The sequence below is a fragment of the Perissodus microlepis genome, chromosome 20 (assembly GCF_051167445.1).
Source record: "Perissodus microlepis isolate ML-2025 ecotype Zambia chromosome 20, ASM5116744v1, whole genome shotgun sequence".
NCBI classification, from domain to species: domain Eukaryota; kingdom Metazoa; phylum Chordata; class Actinopteri; order Cichliformes; family Cichlidae; genus Perissodus; species Perissodus microlepis.
The window spans coordinates 36,011,792-36,035,241 of NC_140480.1; the positions used below are offsets into that span (position 1 = coordinate 36,011,792).

A 23,450-nucleotide genomic window follows, 5' to 3' on the forward strand; every position below is an offset into this window, starting at 1 on the left:
TTTTTTTAGTGTCCTTTTCTCTGCCACTGTCACCAGAGAGCCCGCCTTCCTGATCAGTTTTTCCAGCCTGGATGAGTCCTTCTTTGCTGTGCTGCTCCCCCAGCACACCACAGCATAGAAAAGTACTCCAGCAACCACTGACTGGTAAAACATCCTGAGGAGCTTCCTGCAGATGTTAAAAGACCTCAGCCTCCTGAGGACGTACAGTCGGCTTTGGCCTTTTTTATACAGGTGCTCTGTGTTGCATGACCAGTCCAGTATGTTGTCCACCCACAGTCCGAGGTACTTCTACTTGTTGACCACCTCCACCTCCTCCCCCTCTATCTGAACCGGCAGTGGACCTTCTCTGGACCTCCCGAAGTCCACAACCAGTTCCTTGGTCTTTGAGGTGTTGAGCTGCAGGTGGTTTGTGTGACTCCATGTGACGAAGTTCCTCACCACACTGCTGTACTCCTCTCCCTGATCATCCCAGATACACCCCATGATGGCTGTGTCGTCTGCAAACTTCTGAATGTGGCATAATTCAGAGTTGTAGCAGAAGTCAGAGGTGTACAGGGTGAAGAGAAGAGGGGACAGCACAGTTCCCTGTGGTGCTCCTGTGCTGCTGACCACAGTGTCCGACGTGATGTCCTTCAGCCTGACGTACTGTGGTCTGTCAGTGAGGTAGTCGGAGATCCAAGCGACCAGGCAGGGGTCCACCTCCATCCTGTTCAGTTTTTCCTGGAGCAGACAGGGCCGGATGGTATTAAAGGCACTGGAAAAGTCAAGAAACAGGATCCTGACCGTGCCTTTTCCCCCCTCCAGGTGTGAGTGGGCTCTATGCAGGAGGTACAGGATGGCATCCTCCACTCCGACACCCGCCTTGTAGGCGAACTGTAGTGGGTCCTGGGCATGTTGTACCTGTGGTCGGAGGAGGTTGAGGAAGAGCCGCTCTAGAGTCTTCATAAGATGTGACGTCAGTGCCACCGGTCGGAAGTCATTCAGCTCATTGGGCCGGTTCCTTTTGGGGACCGGGACGGTGCAGGATGTCTTCCAGAGGGCGGGCACTCTCCCCAGTCGCAGGCTGAGGTTGAAGACTCGTTGTAGCGGCTCCCCAAGTTCAGCAGCACACGCCTTTAGCATCCTAGGACACACCTTGTCTGGGCCTGCTGCCTTTCTGGGGTGAAGCTTCCTCAGTTGTCTCCTGACCTGATCCACTGTGACACTGGGAGATGATTGGGGGGGAGATGTCCTGCTGTTGAGAGAGGGATTGGAGGAGGGGGGTGTCATAGTGTCAGGAAGGGGGGGAAGCGAGGGAGGTAGGAGAGTGGGGAGAGGGCTCTGTAGTAAAGGTGAGGGTGGGGGGGTTGTGGGCTGGTCAAACCTGTTGAAGAAGTTGTTGAGTTCGTTTGCCTTCTCCACAGTCCCCCCCCCCCCACTGTGCTGTTCTTGGTGTTGTGGCCTGTGATGGTTTTCACACCATTCCAGACCTCCCTCATATTGTTCCTCTCCAACTTCTGCTCCACCTTCCTCCTGTAGGTGTCCTTTGCTTCCCTCAGGCAGCGTTTCACCTCCTGCTGTGCTGCTTTCATGTCCTCCTTCACTTTGCTCCTGAAAGCCTTCTTCTTTATGTTGAGGACAGCTTTGACTTCCTGTGTTACCCACGGTTTGTTATTAGGATAACACCGTACCGTCTTAGCAGGGGCGACCGTGTCCACACAAAAGTTGAGGTAGTCTGTAAGACAGTGTGTCGCCCCCTCTATGTCCTCACCATGTGGGCTCAGGAGCACATCCCAGTCTGTGGTGTCATAGCAGTCTCTCAGAGCATCCTCCTTTTCTGGGGTCCATCTCCTGATGGAGCGTGTTGTGACAGGCTGCCTATGGACGAGGGGTGTGTATTGTGGCTGTATGTAAACCAGGTTGTGGTCTGACTTCCCTACTGGGGGGAGGGGGGTGGCTCTGTATGCATCTCTCACATTAGCATACAGTAGGTCAACTGTCCTGTTGCTCCTTGTGGGACAGTTCACAAACTGGTGAAAAGCAGCCAGAGTAGAATCCAGTGTGGCATGATTAAAGTCTCCAGATATAATAATGAAAGCCTCGGGGTGTTGTGTCTGCAGTCTTGCTGTGACTGTGTGTATTTCCTCACAGGCAGCTGCTGCGTCCGCCCTCGTCTAGGGCCTCTATCGTTCTCTATAGTCTAGGATGTAGCTTTTAGCTGCCTCTCTCTGCTGGAATGAAGATTCTTCGGACACATGCGATGATCACATCCTGCTGAGGAAGTGTCACCATGGTAGCAATGATAGGAAGAGCAGCTCATCATGGCTCATTATACTTGCTGTACTGACCCTCAGAAACAGGACGCCTAAATTCATTTCCCCTAGGGTACGCTACACATTGGTGTTGCAACAATTTAAATAGTTTTGGCTTTTTCTGCTCTTCTGTCAGTGCTGACATCGTAGTTTTGTCCGAGTGGCGACGGTTGTCATTCAGGAGAATACTGCGGCGAAGACTCACTCACTGAGCTGCGGTAACGTCCCTGTTTGGGGACACACACATTTCTCAGCACGTGGTTCAAACTTTTCTGGCTCCTGAAGTTGTTTCGTTTTATGCAGTTAATGCAGTTTGTGGAATTCTCTCCCACTGTCTCTTCGCTGCACGGACTCCATTATTCTTTTAAGAAACAGCTGAAGACATTTTTATTTAGAAAAACATTTGATTAATTTCTTCTTATGCTGTTTTTATAGTTTTATTGTTTTATTTACTGTTATATTGTTTTTATATTCCCATTTCCTGTGTTGTAAAGCACTTTGTGATTTTTATCTGTGAAAAGCGCTATATAAATAAATTTTACTTACTTAACTTAAAATCATGATTACATACAAAAGGCGGTTTGTAAAACTCCCCCAAAACTATCCAGAGCTTAAACAGCATAAATATGAGTCCAGCCATCAATTAATATGTAAAAAATACAGAAATCAGTTACACCCTGCATCCTAATGATATAAATAATGATAAAAACCTCCTGATAACTCTGCTCTGCCTCTGAATCCAGCTGCTGATCCTTCAGGTGTCTTTTCCTCCTCATTGCTTGATGGCGTCCATCTGTGTTTTGGTTCTGCGTGAAAAACATGTCTGTGACTACCCAGAATGCACTGCGATTCCCAAGCTCTGCTAAGGAGCTAACATGAACGGGACACTGATAGGGCACATGATATGGAGCACGCGTGTCTGCTGTCAGCGTGCTCTACCTCACTGTGTGAAGTGCTTTGACACAAGCTTGTGAATTTTCAGCCTCAAACTTCTCAGGCCTTGAAGCCACGCTGTGTGTGCGGCACTCCCTCCTGCATGGAAGAAATCAGCAAAATTAATTCAGTTTGTTTAATTAGAGACCTGAGAGCAACCTGCCATAAAAATAATTCAGTCACTCGTAGCACTGGAACACAGTTGCTGTTTGTCATGTTGGAACGCAGTAACAGTCCGTACAGACTCGTTAAAGCACGACTGCAGGAGAAGAGTATCCTCTGCTCTTTATCACATTTACGTACTGATGCATGCCTGACTGAAAATGTAGCTCATGTTAATTTCATATTTGGTCTGAGATGGAGAATAAGATGATGTTCAAAGTTTAATAAAGTGGAAATGTAAAACGTCCATAGCATGTCCTCATTGTTATGGCAAATGCAGATGGACCCAGGAAGCAGAACGCACGGAGGCAGAGTTGCGGTGAAGACAGTTTATTTACAGTGAGGGGGAGGTATTTACAAGGACAAAATATATACAACAGTGTATGAATGGGGACGCGGAGCCAGGACGTGCAGGTGACAAAAACACACACAGGTAGTGCACTCGATCTAAAAAAAGGAGAGGGACGAGAATTAGGAGGGTCTTGCCCGATAACCGAGAAAAGCTTAGAGTAAACTTTACAGAGAGTTGGAGAGCTTACTTGGTACTGTTTGATGCCAAAACCTCCAGACGGAAAACAAACCAGTCGAGGCAAAATCCTAGGGAGGAAACAAAACTCCTTACAGTCACCAAAAATAATCCAAGGGCTCCAGCAGGCAGGGGCAGAATTTCAGACGCTCCAAAAAACGCCAATACTCCGACACTAATCTTCTGTCAGGTAGCTCCTAAAGAACACTTCTGAGGAAAGCATCTGATGAGTAACAGGTGTGCCAGGTTCAGTGACTCCTGCCCCGCCTACCTATACAAAAAGGGAGGCACCAAAAAACAAATACAAACAAAAACACCACATAACCAGAACCCAACTCCTAACACTCATGTAATTTGTTATTTAGTAACTGATTTGAAAGTATTTGAGGTGATTTCTTATTTTGAGTTTGCTGTTAACAAAACTAAAGAAGATAAAAATCAGTTTGCCTAAAATAAAATATCTATTTTTTGTCACTTTTAGCTAATTTATTTTGACTGTCAGTAAATTCTGCCTGGACATCAAAATCAGTCTTTTTTTTTTTACATTTGTTTCTTCAGCACTGAAGCCAGTCTTCATCTTCATCTTCTGCCATCACCCTGCTCATCTCCCCCTGCTGCCTGGAGCATCCTTCTAACCCAACATTGTCCGGTTTATGAAAAACCATCCATCACACTCGCATCGCCTCTTTGGACATCCATTTTTATTGTTTTTTTATTGTTGTCGCCCTCAAGCTTCATCTCTGTGATATCTCACTGATCTCTGCACTCAAAAAAATGAATGAGGTGGATTGTTCAGTGTATATTAATTATTTATTTTCATCTTATTTAAAATACATGTCTTTGTTAAGTTAAAATATGTCTTTCTAATAAAGTCTACGTAATTGTGTCTATTATTGTCTGTACAGAATACTAATGTGTTACTTGATGGCATAACATTTAAGTTAAGTTAATTAGGATCGATATACTTCGTATATCCACAAGGCGGCAGTAATGCAAAAACAGTTGTAATAAAACCGCGAAGCACAACAAGGTTTCACAGCTTGGACCTGCTCATGCTCAAGACTTCAAATTTAACTTGTTTATGGCGGCAAGCTGCTGTTTCTTTGAGAGGTAAGACCACTTTTTTCTTTGACTATGTTGTTTAGTATCTACATGTTGAGCGTGGTTATATTTTGCGTTTGTCTTACAAGACATGTTATATAGTTTGCATGTGCCTGTGCTACATTAGTTTTACTGGGTCCTGGATAAGTTAGATATGTCTGCTTTCATCCTGCCAAGCCCTGCCATCGTAACACGGGAACCGTGAGACCACTGGACAGTTGGTGTTTGTATAGGTATACATCGTGTGCAAGGTTTTTGGTAACAGATGAAGTATCCCCCTCACAGAGCTCAGGCTATTGCAAACAACTATATTAACTGCTTATATGTTAACATGCTTATTTTGTGGAATGTGTAAGAAACCTTTTTATTGTTTTTTGATTTATTAAGGGATTAGCTACAGGGGTTCATGGGGTTATTTTTTCATTTGCTTTCTTGGGATTCCTTTACTGTAATCCGAGAGTCATACATATCGAATAGGATAGCAAGGATAGCATGAAGTTGTGAGATTTAAAATCCAAAAAGTCGAGGGCGAAAGCCACTGTGACATCATTATTATGCGCTGTCAGTAATCTGTATTATGTAAAAATGGTCTGTAAATACAGCATGTTTCCTAGCGGAGTTATACATATCAACATAGTTATAAATTACATTTTGTTAAATCACACACTTAAGTTTTTTTAAATGAAATTATTCACGACATATGAGTGGACAGACAATGGAGGTCGACAGACCTGGTGATAATTGTTTCTATAGAAAGTTAGCACGTGGCACTGTCAATCTCTTGCTTTTCTTCTGAGTAGTATTTTATGTAGTTGTAATTCAATCAATAATTTGCTTCTTGAAGTTAATTAATGAATTTCTTGTTTTACTTTCTAATTTTCAGATCCTGGCCTTTACCTGCCCCCTCCTATACTGATGTGGTGTATGTGGTACTGCTGAGCTTGTATGTGGTATGTGAACTGTTATACTTTTCAAAAGAAAACTGTTTTATAAGTTAAGTTTTCTTTACTGATCCATCCCATGTCCCTGTTATTTCTTCTCCAGATCTGAACCAGTGTAAAGGTTGCAGTTCAAAGACCTGAGGTATGAAATTCTTTTCAGATCAGCTGTGATGGCTTCATTAGCATTTTGTGTAAATGTTTGTGTGAAATTATAGCTTTGATGAGGTCTTTCTATATTATTTTTAGTTCTAAAGTATGTATGTGTGTACATATAGTATGTATATTTACAGTACAGTATGTTGTGTTTGTTGACATGTTTTCAGGTGGAAGCAGAATTTGTGAGGATTACTATTGCTCCACTTGTTCCAAGGCTTTTTGCACAACTTGACCAATACACTGACCAGCTCATAAAAATCTTCAAGAAAAAAGGAGGCGCTGCAGTGAAGAAAATTAGACAAACTTTGGCCCCAGCCACAAAGGTGCGTTATTCTGTTGGTAGCAAAATATTATGGCGTTATAACATCACTTTCAAATTTAAACAGCTAGTGTATGGTAGCTGCACAGTGTTCATTGTACTTACATTTATATTAAGCAAGACAAAGTTTGGTACTCAAAACTTTGGAAAATTAAAATTACCTAATCATAAGTAAAATTGTATCCCTCAATTACGGGTTAAACCATAACTGAATGTTTTTATGTTAAAGATCAGTTTTTGAATGCAAAAAAAGATTATGTTTTTTTTTTCTTTACCTTCGTTATAGACATATATAATGTGGTGGAAACCCTGCCCAACAGGTTAACTATTCATGTCCATGTGATGATCAATTGGTCTTGTGTGCATGTCTATCTCTGCAGTAAATATGTCATTCATTTTGCGTATAATGTGAGTTTGTGTCATCCTAAAGTATTTCTGTTTTCTCTTCCTGTATCTCTGCCACTCTCTACAGAAGGAAACTATTGAAAAGGGGAGGGAGTGTGTCCTCAGGGCACTACCTCCTTACCTGAATGAAGACCCAAGCATCCTCTTCAAAGAATACCTGGTTGGTAATTTGAGTGTAGTTTTTATCTGTATTAAACCAAATCTTGAATAACTAATGTTGTCACGTGTTGTAATGTTGTTGTTATTATAATTTGCTGAGGAGGCTGAATGTGAATAAAATGGTAAATTGTTGAAAATAGCAGATGAAGGGAAAACCTACATTTGAGAGAAATTTAGAAAATTTGTAAAAGTTTGTAAACTACTACAATTAGAGAGATTTTACCCATGTGGCGGGGCTAGTAAGAGACAATCAAAAGTATAGAGATTTAATTGAGAGATGATACTGCACCAGAAATGTTGAAGGGTGGTGTGTGATCCTGTTTCTTGACTTTTCCAGTGCCTTTAATACCATCCGGCCCTGTATGCTTCAGGAAAAACTGAACAGGATGGAGGTGGACCCCTGCCTGGTCGCTTGGATCTCCGACTACCTCACCGACAGGCCACAGTACGTCAGGCTGAAGGACATCACGTCGGACACTGTGGTCAGCAGCACAGGAGCACCACAGGGAACTGTGCTGTCCCCTCTTCTCTTCACCCTGTACACCTCTGACTTCTGCTACAACTCTGAATTATGCCACATTCAGAAGTTTGCAGACGACACAGCCATCATGGGGTGTATCTGGGATGATCAGGGAGAGGAGTACAGCAGTCTGGTGAGGAACTTTGTCGCATGGAGTCACACAAACCACCTGCAACTCAACACCTCAAAGACCAAGGAACTGGTTGTGGACTTTGGGAGGTCCAGAGCAGGTCCACTGCCAGTTCAGATAGAGGGGGAGGAGGTGGAGGTGGTCAACAAGTACAAGTACCTCGGGCTGTGGGTGGACAACAAACTGGACTGGTTATGCAACACAGAGCACCTGTATAAAAAAGCCCAAAGCCGACTGTACTTCCTCAGGAGGCTGAGGTCTTTTAACATCTGCAGGAAGCTCCTCAGGATGTTTTACCAGTCGGTGGTTGCTGGAGTACTTTTCTATGCTGTGGTGTGCTGGGGGAGCAGCACAGCAAAGAAGGACTCATCCAGGCTGGAAAAACTGATCAGGAAGGCTGGCTCTGTGGTCGGCATGAAGCTGGACACTCTGGTGACAGTGGCAGAGAAAAGGACACTAAAGAAACTGCTGGACATTATGGACAATGCTGGGCATCCTCTGCACACGGCCATAAACAACCAGAAGAGCCTGTTCAGTGACAGGTTGCTTCTCCCAAAGACAAGAACCAACAGACTTAAAAACTCCTTTGTCCCACACGCCATCAGACTGTTTAACTCCTCTCTGGAGGGGAGAGGGAGGGGAAACAGGAGGACAAAGGAGGGGGGAACAACTAAGCTGTAGTGCCTCTTCACCTCACTGTGCAATTACCTTTTGTGCAATACTTTTTGTTAATAGTCAACGGTGCAATAGACTCCATACTTGAAATGTGCAATCCACTTGTATTTTTATTTTTATTTTATTCCTATTTATTCTATTTATCCCCTTTGTATATTTTTATCTATATATGTCTTTGTATTTATATATGTGTGTGTGTATATATATATATATATATATATATATATATATATATATATATATATATATATATATATAATATTCTGTAACTCTATAACTTCTGTCGGTGCTGTGCTTATTTGGAACCGAATTTCCCAGAGGAACCCACCCGAGGGATTAATAAAGTTTTATCTTATCTTATCTTATCTTATCTTATATTAATGTTCAAGGCATATTGTTATGAGGTGGAAATATGTTCATATTGTGTTTGTGCTACATTGTGTGCATTGTAAAGGTAATTGCAATACATACTGTCACGACCTGCGGGATCGGCGAGCATGAGCAACCCATGCAGATCGGACGCTCCCAAATTTCCCCAGAGGAGAGAGCACGCAGATGGAGGTCCGGTGAGTGCTTTTACTGCAGCCGCAAGGGCCATCTCGCCAAGGTCTGTCCTGCACGGCCAAAAGACCTCGCCCGCCGGTAGAAAGGAGGATACGGGTGGGCGAGGTCTCCTTTTCACATTCTCCTCCACGCTTCATGCTAGCCGCTAAAGTGACTGTCCACTCTGCCTCTCACTCTCTTCAGGCGCTGATTGACTCTGGGGCGGAGCAGAGCTTCATGGATGCTTCCCTGGCTCTCAAACTTAAGATTTACACACAAGCATTGCCCCACTCGTTGCAGGTCACCGCTTTAAATGGTCAACGTCTCCCCGACATAACTCACGTTACAGAACCCGTGTCCCTAACTCTGTCTGGGAATCACACTGAACTGTTGCAGTTTTATGTCTTTAAAGCTCCTCTCACGCCCCTAGTGCTAGGATTTCCGTGGTTGCGCCAGCATAACCCTGTACTCGACTGGAAGGAGGAGAGGGTTCTGGGGTGGGGGGAGGAGTGTCACATGACTTGTTTAAAAGCAGCTACTCCCGTTAAAGCATCTAACCCACTACCACACGAGCCCCCTGACCTTTCAGCCATCCCGTCAGAGTATCATGATCTCAAGCAAGTATTTTGTAAGGACCGAGCCCGCTCTCTTCCTCCTCACCGCCCGTACGACTGCAGTATTGATTTGCTCCCAGGTGCACCTCTTCCCACTAGTCGCTTATACAGTCTCTCTCAACCTGAACGTGAATGCATGGAGAAGTATATTAATGAATCCTTGGCTGATGGACTGATTCGCCCCTCTTCATCCCCCGTGGCTGCCGGGTTCTTTTTCGTCACTAAGAAGGATAAAAGCCTTCGGCCATGTATTGATTTCCGGGGCCTCAATAACATTACTATTAAGAATAAATACCCTCTGCCACTCTTATCCTCCGCCTTTGAACTCCTGCAGGGGGCGACCATTTTCACTAAGCTCGATCTGCGGAATGCTTACCACTTAGTCAGGATGAGATAGGGAGACGAGTGGAAAACGGCCTTCAACACGCACCTGGGCCATTTTGAATACTTGGTCATGCCGTTTGGACTGACTAATGCTCCAGCTGTCTTTCAGGGTCTAGTCAATGATGTTCTCCGAGATTTCATCAATCGTTTTGTGTTTGTGTACCTTGACGACATCCTCATCTTCTCCCCCTCTCTCTCTGATCTCTCTGTATGCCACGTCAGACAAGTCCTGCAACGTCTCCTGGAGAATCGGCTGTTTGTTAAAGGGGGGAAAGTGCGAGTTTCATGTGAGTACTGTGTCATTTTTGGGCTACATCATCGAACAGGGCGATTTAAGAACCGATCCAGCTAAGGTACAAGCAGTCTTGGACTGGCCCACTCCACCTAACCGTAAGCAGCTTCAACGGTTCCTCGGGTTTGCCAACTTTTATCGGAGGTTCATTCGTGACTACAGCAAGATTGCTTTGCCACTAACCCGTTTAACTTCCCCTAAGGTACCTTTCTGCTGGGATGATCAGGCTCAGGAGGCTTTCTCCCGGCTAAAGAAACGCTTCGCGTCGGCGCCCATCCTCCGGCAACCGGATCTCAAGTGGCAGTTTATTGTGGAAGTGGACGCCTCGGATGTAGGGGTCGGAGCAGTTCTCTCCCAGCAACTAGAGGGTAAGCTCCACCCTTGTGCTTACTTCTCCCGTCGTCTCTCTCCTGCAGAGCAGAACTACGACATCGGGGACAGGGAGCTGTTGGCAATCAAACTCGCCCTGGAGGAGTGGCGCCACTGGCTGGAGGGCGCAACAGAACCCTTTGTGGTATGGACTGACCACAAGAACCTCGAATACATCCGGTCGGCTAAACGACTAAACGCCCGACAAGCCAGGTGAGCTCTGTTCTTTACCAGATTCTGCTTCACCATCACCTACAGGCCCGGCTCTCGGAACGTGAAACCCGATGCCCTTTCCCGCCAATTCACCACCTCAGAGGACCCCACCCGTGACGCTCCCATTCTCCCTCCCACATGTGTTATCGGAGCCCTGTCGTGGGAGATCGAGTCCGCCATACGGGAGGCCCAGCGGGCAGAACCGGACCCAGGGACTGGTCCCCCGGGATTGCTCTTTGTTCCCACGTCGGTTCGCTCACGAGTGCTACAATGGGCCCACGGCAGAAAACTCACCTGTCATCCGGGCATTCATCGCACCGTCACCTTCATCAAGCGGTTCGCCTGGTGGCCTACACTGGCCAAGGACGTCCAAGAATTCATCACCGCCTGTCCAACCTGTGCCCAGAATAAACCTGTCAACCAGCCCGCTGCCGGCCTACTTCATCCCTTATCTACGCCAAGCCGCCCCTGGTCCCACATTGCGGTTGACTTTGTCACTGGTCTTCCGCTGTCATCAGGTAACACAGTCATCCTCACCATTGTCGACCGTTTTTCTAAAGCTGCCCACTTTGTTGCTCTCCCCAAGCTCCCCACTGCCCTGGAGACCGCCCGGCTTCTGTCAACTCATGTGTTTCGCCTCCACGGGATCCCTGCTGAAGTGGTCTCAGACCGAGGCCCACAGTTCACGTCACGTGTTTGGAGGGAGTTCTGCACCTCCTTAGGGGCCCAGGTCAGTCTCTCATCGGGTTTTCATCCACAGACCAACGGTCAAGCGGAACGGGCCAACCAAGAACTCAAAGCAGCTCTCCGTTGCTTGACGTCCACTAATCAGACCACCTGGAGCGAGCAACTGACGTGGGTGGAGTACGCTCACAATTGCCTTACCTCGTCGGCCACAGGCGTCTCTCCGTTCGAGGCCTCCCTGGGGTACCAACCTCCCCTGTTCCCTGCAATCGAAGGTGAGCACTTTGTGCCCTCTGTTCAGCAGCACCTGCGGCGGTGTCGGCGCGCATGGCGGGCCACTAGAGCTGCCCTTCTTCGCACGGCAGAACGGAACAAACGGCAGGCAGATCGCCACAGGACCCCGGCTCCGGCCTACTCACCTGGACAGAAAGTTTGGCTCTCGACCCGGTATGTACCTCTCAGAACAGAATCACAAAAACTCTCCCCCGCCTTCATTGGACCGTTCGACGTGGACTCCGTTGTTAACCCCGTTTCTGTGCGTCTCAAGCTCCCCAGGACCATGCGTATCCACAATGTGTTTCATGTCTCACAAATCAAACCCCACTGTTCCAGTCCTCTGTGCCCTTCTTCCGGGCCCCCTCCACCCGCCCGGGTCGTTGCTGGCCGTCCGGCCTTCTCCGTGACTCGGATTATGGACGTCAGGCGCCGTGGCCGTGGCCTGCAGTATCTTGTGGACTGGGAGGGCTACGGCATCGAGGAGCGTTCCTGGGTCCCGCGGGCGGCTCTGCTGGACCGGGCCATGGTTCGGCGGTTCCATGAGGCTCACCCTGAGAAGCCTGGGGGTCGCCGGGAGGCTCCCGTTGGAGGGGGGGTACTGTCACGACCTGCGGGATCGGCAAGGCGCTGATCAGCATCTCTCCACTCCTAGCCCCCCTTCTCTTCTCTTTTTCCTCTCTCTCTCCCTCTCCCCTGTTTTGCCGGGGCGGAACTCATGGCGGGTTCACGCCCTCGGTCCACGCCTTCCCGGATCGTGCACACCTGGGCCTCATCAGACCAGCTGGTATATTAGAAGGAGGAGATCAGCTGTTCAACGCTGGATTGAACACGTCAGTACACGTCGAGCCCAAGTTTCCCACGCTTCCGTCTCAGAAAGTTAACGTGTGTCTCTCTGTTCTAGATTCCCCGGACCCGTCCCCGTGTTTCCCCGTGTGGAGTGTGTAAGGAGTGACTGGTCACTAGCGGAGAGAGGTTGGCGTGAGCGCGTGTGTGATTCCCTTGTTTTCCCTGGAGCCCTGGAACCCTGCCTCTCACATCTTGTATATAGCACTGTCCTCGCACTGTCTGTAAATACACTTGGTGAAGATCTTGTAAATAAACCGTCTCTGTTAAAACACACTCCGGAGTCCTGCGAGTGGATCCTCAGAGCAACCCGTGACACATACTAAGAATAAGGGTAAGTTAGGAATGCAAGATGTTGTTTCCATGTTAAAATGTTTGCAACTCCAGTTTTTTGCCCATACACTGGTAAAAGAAATGTTGACATGTTACTGCTGTGCTGTTGCAAAAAAACTGAAAGCTGACAAGCTGTTTTATTGTTAGACCATAATGTTGGCATGTTTTATTAAAGTTTTATTTGGGATGTAGATATAATTTTGTTTGATTGCTAATATCAGTGGACAGATTATTATTATTATTATTATTATTACATTAATTTTTTTAATTGTGGCTGTTGAGGTGGACACTTACTTTGCATTGTTAAAGGAAAGCACTTCATTGGCGTTGTGTTACTGAACTGACCCTAAGCAATCATTGCAAATAGCAACTTTGCTATCCATTTCAGACACTTTAAAGAAAAGCACTCCACAGACCTTACTAGCATCACATGTGCATAACTCAAGTGTCATCTTATCAATGTGTTATGTGGTCTTCAATGTTTTTTTCTTTTATTTCTGGCAGATACAGACATTTAATTTAAAGTCTTGATGTTGCATCTGTCTACATACTGTTAGTTACTAACCCTAATGAGCTGTTGTGTTTTGTTTCGGACTGGATTTACACAAAGGCTCACTGAATGTGTTGGCAATGAAGGAAATTTAAAAAAACAAGTTGGATGTACTTAATTCATTTGTGTGGAACCTGTTGACATAATAGATTTATGTAAAACTAATTAGTAAAGCACAAGGTGGCTGAAAATATAATATTTGAATTAATCTAACTTAAATTTAACATTTTACTGCCACAAATAAGAAATGTGTTTAAGTAAATAATCTAAACTATCTAACCTGTAAATATATCATTTATGTTCATACAACATAACTTGATTTAGGTAGTCTTAAATATCTCTTGTTAATCCTAAGTAGTTTATTAAAATTAGATGACTTAAAGATTTTTGCTTTAAACTAACACAATGCAATTTCGTGGAACCTGTTGACAAAATAATTTTAATTAAAGTCAACGTTTCATTTTTTTGAGTGTGTGGTCTTCATTCCGTTCTCCTTCCTAAGAATTTGCATCTAATTTCAGCATCATCATGAGAAATAAAGCTCAGCGGCTGCAACACCAAGCTGTCGAGCTCAAAGGAAAAACAGCTGACTCTGCTGGGCTTGACAATATCTGACAGTCATAGTTTAGAGTCTTCATCACACTGTCAAGTGATGCAAAGCGTAGTGAACAACTTTCTGTTTGTATTTATCAGACAAACTCAGGGCGCTCAGCAGGCCCTAAATGGGGGCCTGTGATGCCAACAGCTATAATCCCACTCATACAGCAGCTTATCATGGCTCCCATTTATCTGTACCTTAAACAGAGGACCTGGGCCTTTGCTCTGCTTGCACACTGCACAATCAACCTGTTATTTTAAATAATTTATTTGGAAAATTTCTAGATCCTCTTACTTCATAAGAATAATCCAAGAGTACTATTTGATACCATCAACTGTATTGTTTCTCCTCAAGCTGTTACTTCCTGATGAAGATTGTAATACTTTTCTCAATCACTTTGTGAATAAGGTGATGGACTTGAGATCCAAATTCTCTTCAAGTGCCTCCTCTTATGAAGATGGTCGTTAGTGTCCTGGGTCATTTACTACTACAGTTACACTTGACTTAACTGGGTGAAATGAAATCCTCATCATGCTCTTTAGATATATTACCTCCTTCTGTCCTGTCAGAGACTCTTACCAGCATCTGTCCCACATTGCTATCCAACATCAACAGTTCACTGAGGTAAGGTCGTGTTTCATTGTGGCTGTGGCTACAATGTAGCTGCCATCACCAGTGTGTGAATGTGTGTGTGAATGGGTGGATGACTGGATGTGTAAAGCGCTTTGGGGTCCTTAGGGACTAAGTAAAGCGCTATACAAATACAGGCCATTTACCATTTTTTCATCCTATTTTAAACTTGAATACTGAAGAAACAGAGTCTTGATGCCAACGATGGGCCCATTTCAAAGTTGCTATTTAAAACATTATTTGACATAATTGTATGTCTGTGAAGGTTCTCAGTCATCCAGGTCATCGTAGTCTAAGGAGCTTGGAAAGAAAAGCATCTGGACTTCTTTAGGTTCAAAGATCACTACTCTGCTCAGTAACAACAATACCTACCTACGAAGCCTTAAAGCGAGGCCCCACAAGCAGCTACAAAAAGAAAGTTATAGCTTGCCTTCAAGACCTTGAAAAGGATAAAATCATTAACCGCCCTACATATCACCACCTTTACCCAGGGGATGCCATACCCTGCATTTACGGACTTCCTAAGATCCACAAAGAAGGGATCCCACTCAGACCCATTATCAGTAGCATAAACTCAGCCACTTACAACATTTCGAAACACCTTGCTACCATCCTGGCACCACTTGTGGGGAACACCCCACATCACATCAAGAACTCCACCGACTTCACCGACAAGGTCCAGAAACTTACCCTGGATCCAGATGAAACCATGGTGTCCTTTGATGTAGTCTCTCTCTTCACTTGCATACCCACCACGGAGGCCGTGGAGACTGTCAGAAAACGACTACAAGAAGACAGCTCCTTGGAAGACAGGACCAACTTCACACCCAATCAGCTCTGCACACTGTTAGACCTCTGCCTCACCACAACATACTTCAAATACAACGAAGGCTTCTACAGACAAAAACATGGCTGTGCCATGGGCTCCCCCGTGTCACCTATTGTAGCCAACCTTTACATGGAGGAAGTGGAAAGGAAGGCTCTTGGCTCTTTCAAAGGAAGAGTACCCAGCCACTGGTACAGATATGTAGACGACACCTGGGTCAAAATCAAGACACAAGAAGTGGAATCCTTCACTGCGCACATTAACGCCGTGGATAAAAACATCAAGTTCACCAGGGAAGACACAAAGGACGACTGTTTGCCTTTCCTGGACTGCACCGTGCACATTGAAGAGAATGGCAACCTCAACATCGAAGTTTACCGGAAGCCCATACACACGGACCAGTACCTCGTCTTTGACTCCCATCACCCTCTGGAACACAAACTTGGAGTAATCAGGACCCTACACCACCGGGCAGAACATGTTCCCTCTAAGCCTGAAGGAAAAAAAAAGGAACACACACATGTAAAGGAAGCACTCAAAACGTGCGGTTATCCTAATTGGGCGTTCTTAAAGTCAGCAAAGAGGCACAGAAAAGAAGATCAGACACCAGCGAGGGAGGATAAGAAGGACAGACGCAATAACATTGTCATCCCCTATGTAGCCGGTGTATCAGAGAAACTCAGGAGAGTCTTCTCCAAGCATAACATCCCAGTGTACTTCAGACCCAGCAACACGCTCAGACACAAACTGGTTCATCCCAAAGACAAAACTCCTAAACACAGACTTAACAATGTGGTGTATGCTGTACAGTGCAGCGAGGAATGCCCAGACCTCTACATTGGAGAGACCAAACAGCCACTTCACAAGCGCATGGCACAACATAGAAGAGCCACCTCCATGGGACAAGACTCGGCTGTCCGTCTGCATCTAAAGGTCAAAGGTCACTCTTTCGAGGACGCCAATGTTCACATTTTGGACAGAGAAGACAGATGGTTTGAAAGAGGAGTGAAAGAAGCCATTTATGTTCACTGTGAGCGACCATCTTTGAACAGAGGCGGGACTTACGACACCAACTGTCTGCCATCTCCAGTTTTGAGAACCCTTCCCAGACGCCTTAACGCCCACTCACACCCTGGGCCAGCTGACCTCAGGAAATCACATGATAGGGTGGGGCCAGGTTTCACAATGAGCTCACCTGAAACTCTGGCTGATTGGGACCCACACCCAGTTTCACACCTTGGCTCAGGCGATTAGAGGATCATCAGGGGGTCCTTTTGTCCCTCGTTACACTGCAAAAAACGATTTTCAAGAAAGTAAAAAAAACCTTGTTTATGGACATTTTTTCTTATTTTTTGCCTAAAAAGAAAATATATTCTTAACAAGCAAGTTTTGGGCAAGAAAATAAAGCTTATTCTAGGAAAATATGTCTAAATTTTCCTTAAAAGGATATTTCAGCTCATCTTGAGCTTTATTTACCAGTTACAAGGCATGACAATGGTTTGGTTGAATTTCCAGAATAAAAATAAGATTATTTTTCTCATTTCAAGAGTAAGGGCACTTAAACAGCTGCTCAGTTTAAGAAATGTATTTATTGACACTAAAGTTTAATATAATTGCTATCAAGTTTGACACAATATGCAGTATATGAACAAAGGCAGGAACTAAAAGCATATGGTAAACATGAAATACAGACCCATTTGAAAAACAGAAACAGCACAACTCATTCACTTTAGGCCATGTCAAACAGAATAATAGATCAGCATCAGTATATCTATACTATGGCAATGCTAAAATCGCATTCAACTGTCAGAATTTATAGAAAAACAACAACTTCATTTTAAAAATTGTCACAAAACTGTCCAAAACAATAACCTGAAAATACAGTTCAAGCATGTAAAGCAGTGTACCTTTTATAAAACATATGTTGAGCTCACGTGTAGTCCAATTACATCACCCAGGTAATATTTCATGACCGCACATGTCATATCTTTGTGTGTGAAACTGTAATATGGAATGAAATCTCATATCATATCATTGTTGGCTGGCTTTCCACCACTGAATCGGTCCTGTATGCCCACATGTTACTCAGATTTCTGTTCACTGCTGATGAGGGTTCCCTCCTAGAACTGCAATTGAGATTAGTTGATTAATTGACTAGTTGCGGATAAGGAAATTAAATACAAGGTACATTGATAATTTCTAAATAATTCTAATGTCAGAAATATACTGCATTTTATAATTTACTCTAAAATATGCATGTTTTCAAGCTGAGTTTAATAAATGGATATTCATTTAATGCTCATTGCTATTTGGCAGCTTAACTGTAGTTTAAAAGCCTTGAAAAATCCTCAAAAACCTAAACTGGGAAAGCTAAACTAAAGAACACAGGAAACATGGAAAATGTTGCAAAAACCTTACAACCTTGAACAAGGAACATAAGACATGAAAACATCAGGGAGGGAACACAGATGATAACACAGGAGAGAATACAGACGATCCGACAAAGAACACACTAAATATACACACACAAAAGGAAACGAGGAATTGGCAGACAGGCACGAAACACAGCTGACACTAATCAGATGAGAAGAGACCAGGAGGAAGCAAAACAGAATACACCGATGCAGGGCAGGGACAGGAATAAACACGAATATCGAACCAGGGACAATACACTGAAGACAAGGGAGGTACAGAGAACACCTAAACACTGGAAATAATTAACAAATAACCAGGAAACTAACTGACACAATGAATATTAATAAACACAAACAACCAAGGAGACTGCGGACCATGACAATTGGTTTATTTAAAACAAAAGTTTAAAAAAATACAAAATGTTGTTTTCTCTAGTAGAAGAAATTAAACACTATCAGAAGATTCTTTATAAATAGATAGCATTGTTGTGGATTATAAGGACTAAGCATTAACATATCTACTGTTAAGCTGTAAAAACAAGTAGACATCTAACATGAATATTTTATATGATTATTTTCAAAGATATCAAAGTATATAGTCAGTCTCACCTTACAGATTTTTGTGTCCTAATCGATCCGCTGCATCGTCCATTGGCAAGGTGGTCGGAGTGTGTTCGAAGAATGTGATACCAAAATTAGCTGTAAACACGATATTCTTTGACACATCCATCTATGCCACAAACTTCATGGAAATCTGGACTATGGCTATGTGCAGAATTAATATGACTCAGTAGGGATTTGAGGGTCAGACCCACAAAAACGATGTAGATAACACAGCGCCAAATCATTTTGTTTTACTGGTCTGTGAACTACTTTTCCGTAAAGTCAAGATAACCAGGATTATTCCATTATGGGGTAGGAATGGCTATCCTAATTCAGTGCCTTATAACAGCTGTAGTAAGTAATAGTACCCACACGTCAGTATTTACAGAACATAATCTAACTAAATAGTCAAATATTTAAATATATATCATTTTTATAGGTATAAAAGAGCGAACTAAACCATTTCCGTACACAACCCCATACTCCTGAGTTGGTACAGCCCACCTTCCCGCCTCTAGCTCCGTGCCTAAGCGGTTGGATTGCAGGATCAGTAATATTTTGGGGTCTGGGTGTAGATGCGATACAGTTGGTACAGTGTGAAGAAATTAAGGCACGCTATGGAAAAACTGGACGAAATAACAATTGCCAACCTGAAAGGTATGTGACTGTTTTGTTTTTTCTATGTTTTGTGTTCTGCTATGTTGCATGTTAAGTCGCTAGCATGGCAGGCTATACCCGGTTGTTAGCTTAGCTTAGCTGTGCGGTTAGCTTAGTTGCATTAGCATTTTTAAATATGCTAGTGCAGAGAGTTATGAAAGAATTCATGTCCAGTTATTAGTTTCAGTGTCTGTGAATTTATTCAACAAGTGTGCAAAGTGCCATAAGTTAATGCCAGTTTTACAGAAATTGTGGGAGTTTCAAATTTCCATTAGTGAAGTTATTTCATTATATACTTTAGCCCAGGAAGCAAAAAAAAAAAAATACATTTATATGTATACATGCATTTAATTGATGTATCACAAATATATTACTTTTACCAGTCAATAGGAGGAAGGTAATTTAGAACCTGTGGAGCAGTGAGGAGGGAGAATAATGGAATAGAGTCATGGTTTTAAATGGTAAATATTAAATTATGTTTCCTATGTATCCTGTCTGTTACCCAAGCAAAGCTGTCAGCTGGCTTGCACATGAAGATAATGCAATGTAGTGATAATTGGAAACTCCTATTGCAGAAGCAAATGTTGGAGAAGACCTGCTCTCATCACTTTCACGAGATGACATCAAAGATCTGTTTCCTGGTCCTGAACAATTCCTCAGGCGTCGGCTCTATGGCTTGCAGTGCACAAATGTGAAGAAGTAAGTTCTGTCCTGTCGCTGTGTGACAAAACTGAGAACACACCAGCTTGTTTTATGCAGTTTCAAGTAATTCCACCAATACTCACTTAACAGATAGACTGTAGAATCTTCTTTAGTTTTGATTTAAATCAAGTGGCCTACACATTTATTAAATATACATATTTTTTATTGTTCAACACTTTACTGATATTTTGTTGTACTTTCTTTCATATTTAGAGACCTAAAGTTCTTGTGCAATTTTATGTGAAATTAGCCCTATGTACACTGTATTTTAGAACAAGACTGCTGCTGAAAAAACGCTAACAACTACTGGAGATGGTGACTTCTCCAGAGAGGAACCCAGCACTTCTAAGTTTGTGACTATGTCCAACCCAGAGTACATAGTCTTCACAGACAGTGAACTTGAGCAAGCTCGACATTCCTACTTTGAAAAGAAGTGGCTGGGGACAGAGTGTGCTGAACCTTTGTCAAAGGAACTCTTTTGTCGACTCGTAAGAAACACCATGACAAACATGATTTCGATAGCAAGAGCAGCTGAGGACTCCAGACACCCCAGCAAACATGAGGTTGATGCCATGGCAAAGCGATTAATGGAGTACTACCCAATGCTTAAAGAAACGTGTGGTGAGTGGGTAAGTAGCATTTGCTCAATACCACTCTGTGTTAATCATGAGTGATGTATCTTATCATCTTTTAATTTTTATCGTTTGTACCTGTTAGGAGCATGTTGCTAAAAAGCTAATGAAGAGACTCTCCAATGTCAAAAGTCCAAAGAAGGGCAAAAAACCTCCTGCGAAGAAGCCAAGAAAGGATGGGAATGAAAGCGTTGCAAAAAGTGACAGCAGTGGGGAGTCCAGTGCATCAACTATTATTCTAGATAAATCACCAGTTAGATCGATGGGCACCCCAGTGCACCACCAGGATGGCAGTGATGAAGAATGTAAGTATAATATAATGCACCCTCTTATTACACCCTGAGTGTAAATGTGGTTTGGACAATACTTTTTGTTTTTTTGTTAAAAATTCTGCTAACAATGGAACACAACTACTTCACTGTTTATCTTGGAATCTTTGTGCTCCATTTAATAGTGACAACTTGACAGGATGAATGAACAATTTTAAGATAGGTGGTTAGTTAATTTGTTGATCTAATTTACAGATATATTTTGGTATTTTTGTTTTATTGTTTTGCACCAATAACAGATATATAAAGCCTTACTGTGGCAATAAATGATTTACACACCTCTGCTCTATGTGTTTAGCTGGTTCAGCTGACTTCTTTGACAGCCAAAAAACCCAGGCAAGACACTACAAGACACTTCAAGAAATATACAAGACCAAAAAAACCGAACAAAGCTGCTGTTACCCAACTGCTGAACCTGGAGTTTGAGTCTAGAAGACAATTCATTAACTCTGATGCTATAAAGGAGCAGGACAGAGCAGTGAAGATACTAGAGGCATATCCTTGTTTCAGAGAACTGGATCATGTAAGCAGCACTTATTTCTTTTAGCCATCCTGTTATTCCTTTGGGGACATTTTGATATGATTTTCAAATTTCTTAAATACTGGCCCTCATGTTTAAGTTGTTATCACTTATTGTCAAGACCAGATACAGAGCTAGACAGATCTATCTCAGTTGGGTTTCTGTCTGTATTTTTCAGGTCCTTGATGAGCTGCGGAGAATTATTCAACCATCCAACTTGAAATACTTTTCTGAGATGAAGGATAGATGGGAAATCTTCAACTCGAAGGTGCAGTTTTATGGTGTCATGAAGAAAGTTATGAAGCCGCCAAAAACTTTGGATGGAGGTAATGCTACAGTATCTTGATTTGTCTACATTTATGCTTTTCAGATTACATTATTTGCAATGCTTAATGGTGTTACCCTGTCTTATTTTTCTTTTTTCAAACCAGTGGAACATGCAGCAGCTGTGTTCAGAGCCCTTCCCATGCTTTTCCCTTCCAGCACAGTACCACCTAAGAAGCTGGGCATCTGCTTTTTTCCATGTCCTAAAGGTAAGGCTGCAATATTCTATGTGTATATATTGTTGAATTTTGCAGTTACTCATGTTTTCATTTTATATATTTTACTGTGGAGTCAGTCAAATATTCTTAAAGTTCAGATCCCCATAACATGTTGATGTTAATAAAACCTACAAAAAAAGTTGATCCATTTTAAACTGTAATGCAACTCAAAAATTGTGTTTCTTGCGGTCTTGTTCTAATCCTCTTTTTTTCTGTCATGTAGACTTCAGAAGACCCTGAAGGCTACCTGCGTCAGCGATCCCTAGCTTGTCCAGTTCTGCTTGTCTCTGAAGGCAACTGCATGATAGCTGTTGGAACCACACCAGTGAGCACTTTTGACCGGAAGGATCTTAATGAGGGACTGCTCTATCTGATGGCATATTACTATGCCCTCCACCTCACATATCCAAAGTGCATTTCCACGCTGCTGTCTGTCTTGCAAACTGAAATACTCAAAGACTCCATCCATGACCGAGACTCAACCCCCTCTTACAAGAAGGCGCTTGGTGAGTGGAAGTCATTCATTGAGTGAGTCTCTCAGATGACAGACTCCATTTGCCTTGTTTATCAGACTCAGTGTTAGTCAGTGAGGTTGTTTTTTTTTCTCTAGAAAAGTTGTTCAAATGTAAAACACATGTTTGTTTGTGTGGTCGTTAAACTTGTTCTTCTAAGATGTTATGTAATATAGGATTTGAAATAGTGATTGTTTTAAGCTTCAGCAAAATTTATTTTTGATACCAGCCATGAGTGTGTTATACTGTTATTATTCATGTTAAGAGTATCTGGAATATGCACTTCTTATATTGGCCATGTTACACAGTACCCTGCTGAAATGTATAATTTTAGACATGATTCTCCTGGAACAGACCTCAGTGAGTTACTGACCCATTGCTGTGTCAATAAAAGCGCAAAATCTAAGAGTGCTTTTGCTGTCTTAATTTAAGATGAATTCCCTTATTTTTAGTAGCTTTTTGAAGAGATGGTGTCTTATTCTCAGGAATTTTTGCTGATTATTGTTCTCAGAGTCGAAACATAATTCTTATAGTTAGCTCAATCAAGAAAGAAACAATTCAGTTTTAAGAAAATTTGTCCTATAGTAAGATGGTTTTTTTATGTGAAAAATCTAAATTAAGGTGTAGAATCTTAAAGCAAATAATTCTTGAAAACAGCTTGTTCAAGAAAGCATAATACTCATTTTAGGTACAGATTTTCGAAATATCAAAGTGTCTTTTACTTATAATAAGTCACATTTTCTTCAAATAAGCATACATTTTAGACAATTTTGTCTAGTTAAAAGGCATATGGCAGTTAGATTAATTTGCTAGTTTTAAGAATTCTAGTCAAGCAACTTTTGCTTACCCCATTGGCAGATTTTTTGCTCAAAACAAGAAAATTTTGTCAGATTTAAGAATATTTGGCTTGTTTCAAGTATAGCTGTTTTTGCAGTGTAGGGGGGATACTCCCACGGGATTTAAATCTGGGACTCCCCACCATTTGACCCTAGAACTGAAGAAGCTTCTCGGATGAGAGGTGAAACATCTTCAAGCAACTTAAAGAAGTGCAGACGCTTTTCTTTCC

The 23,450-nt window shown here is 43.0% G+C and overlaps 1 pseudogene across 1 annotated transcript; it reads left to right on the top strand.

The window, feature by feature from the left end:
* Positions 1–16,910: 16,910 nt before the first annotated feature.
* LOC146365093 (uncharacterized) lies at positions 16,911–22,790 on the top strand (annotated as a pseudogene). The gene is made up of 8 exons (XR_014799003.1): positions 16,911–19,147; positions 19,723–19,846; positions 20,122–20,478; positions 20,567–20,786; positions 21,109–21,333; positions 21,509–21,656; positions 21,762–21,863; positions 22,096–22,790. The product of XR_014799003.1 is annotated as an uncharacterized LOC146365093 (transcript).
* The last annotated feature ends 660 nt before the right edge of the window (positions 22,791–23,450 follow it).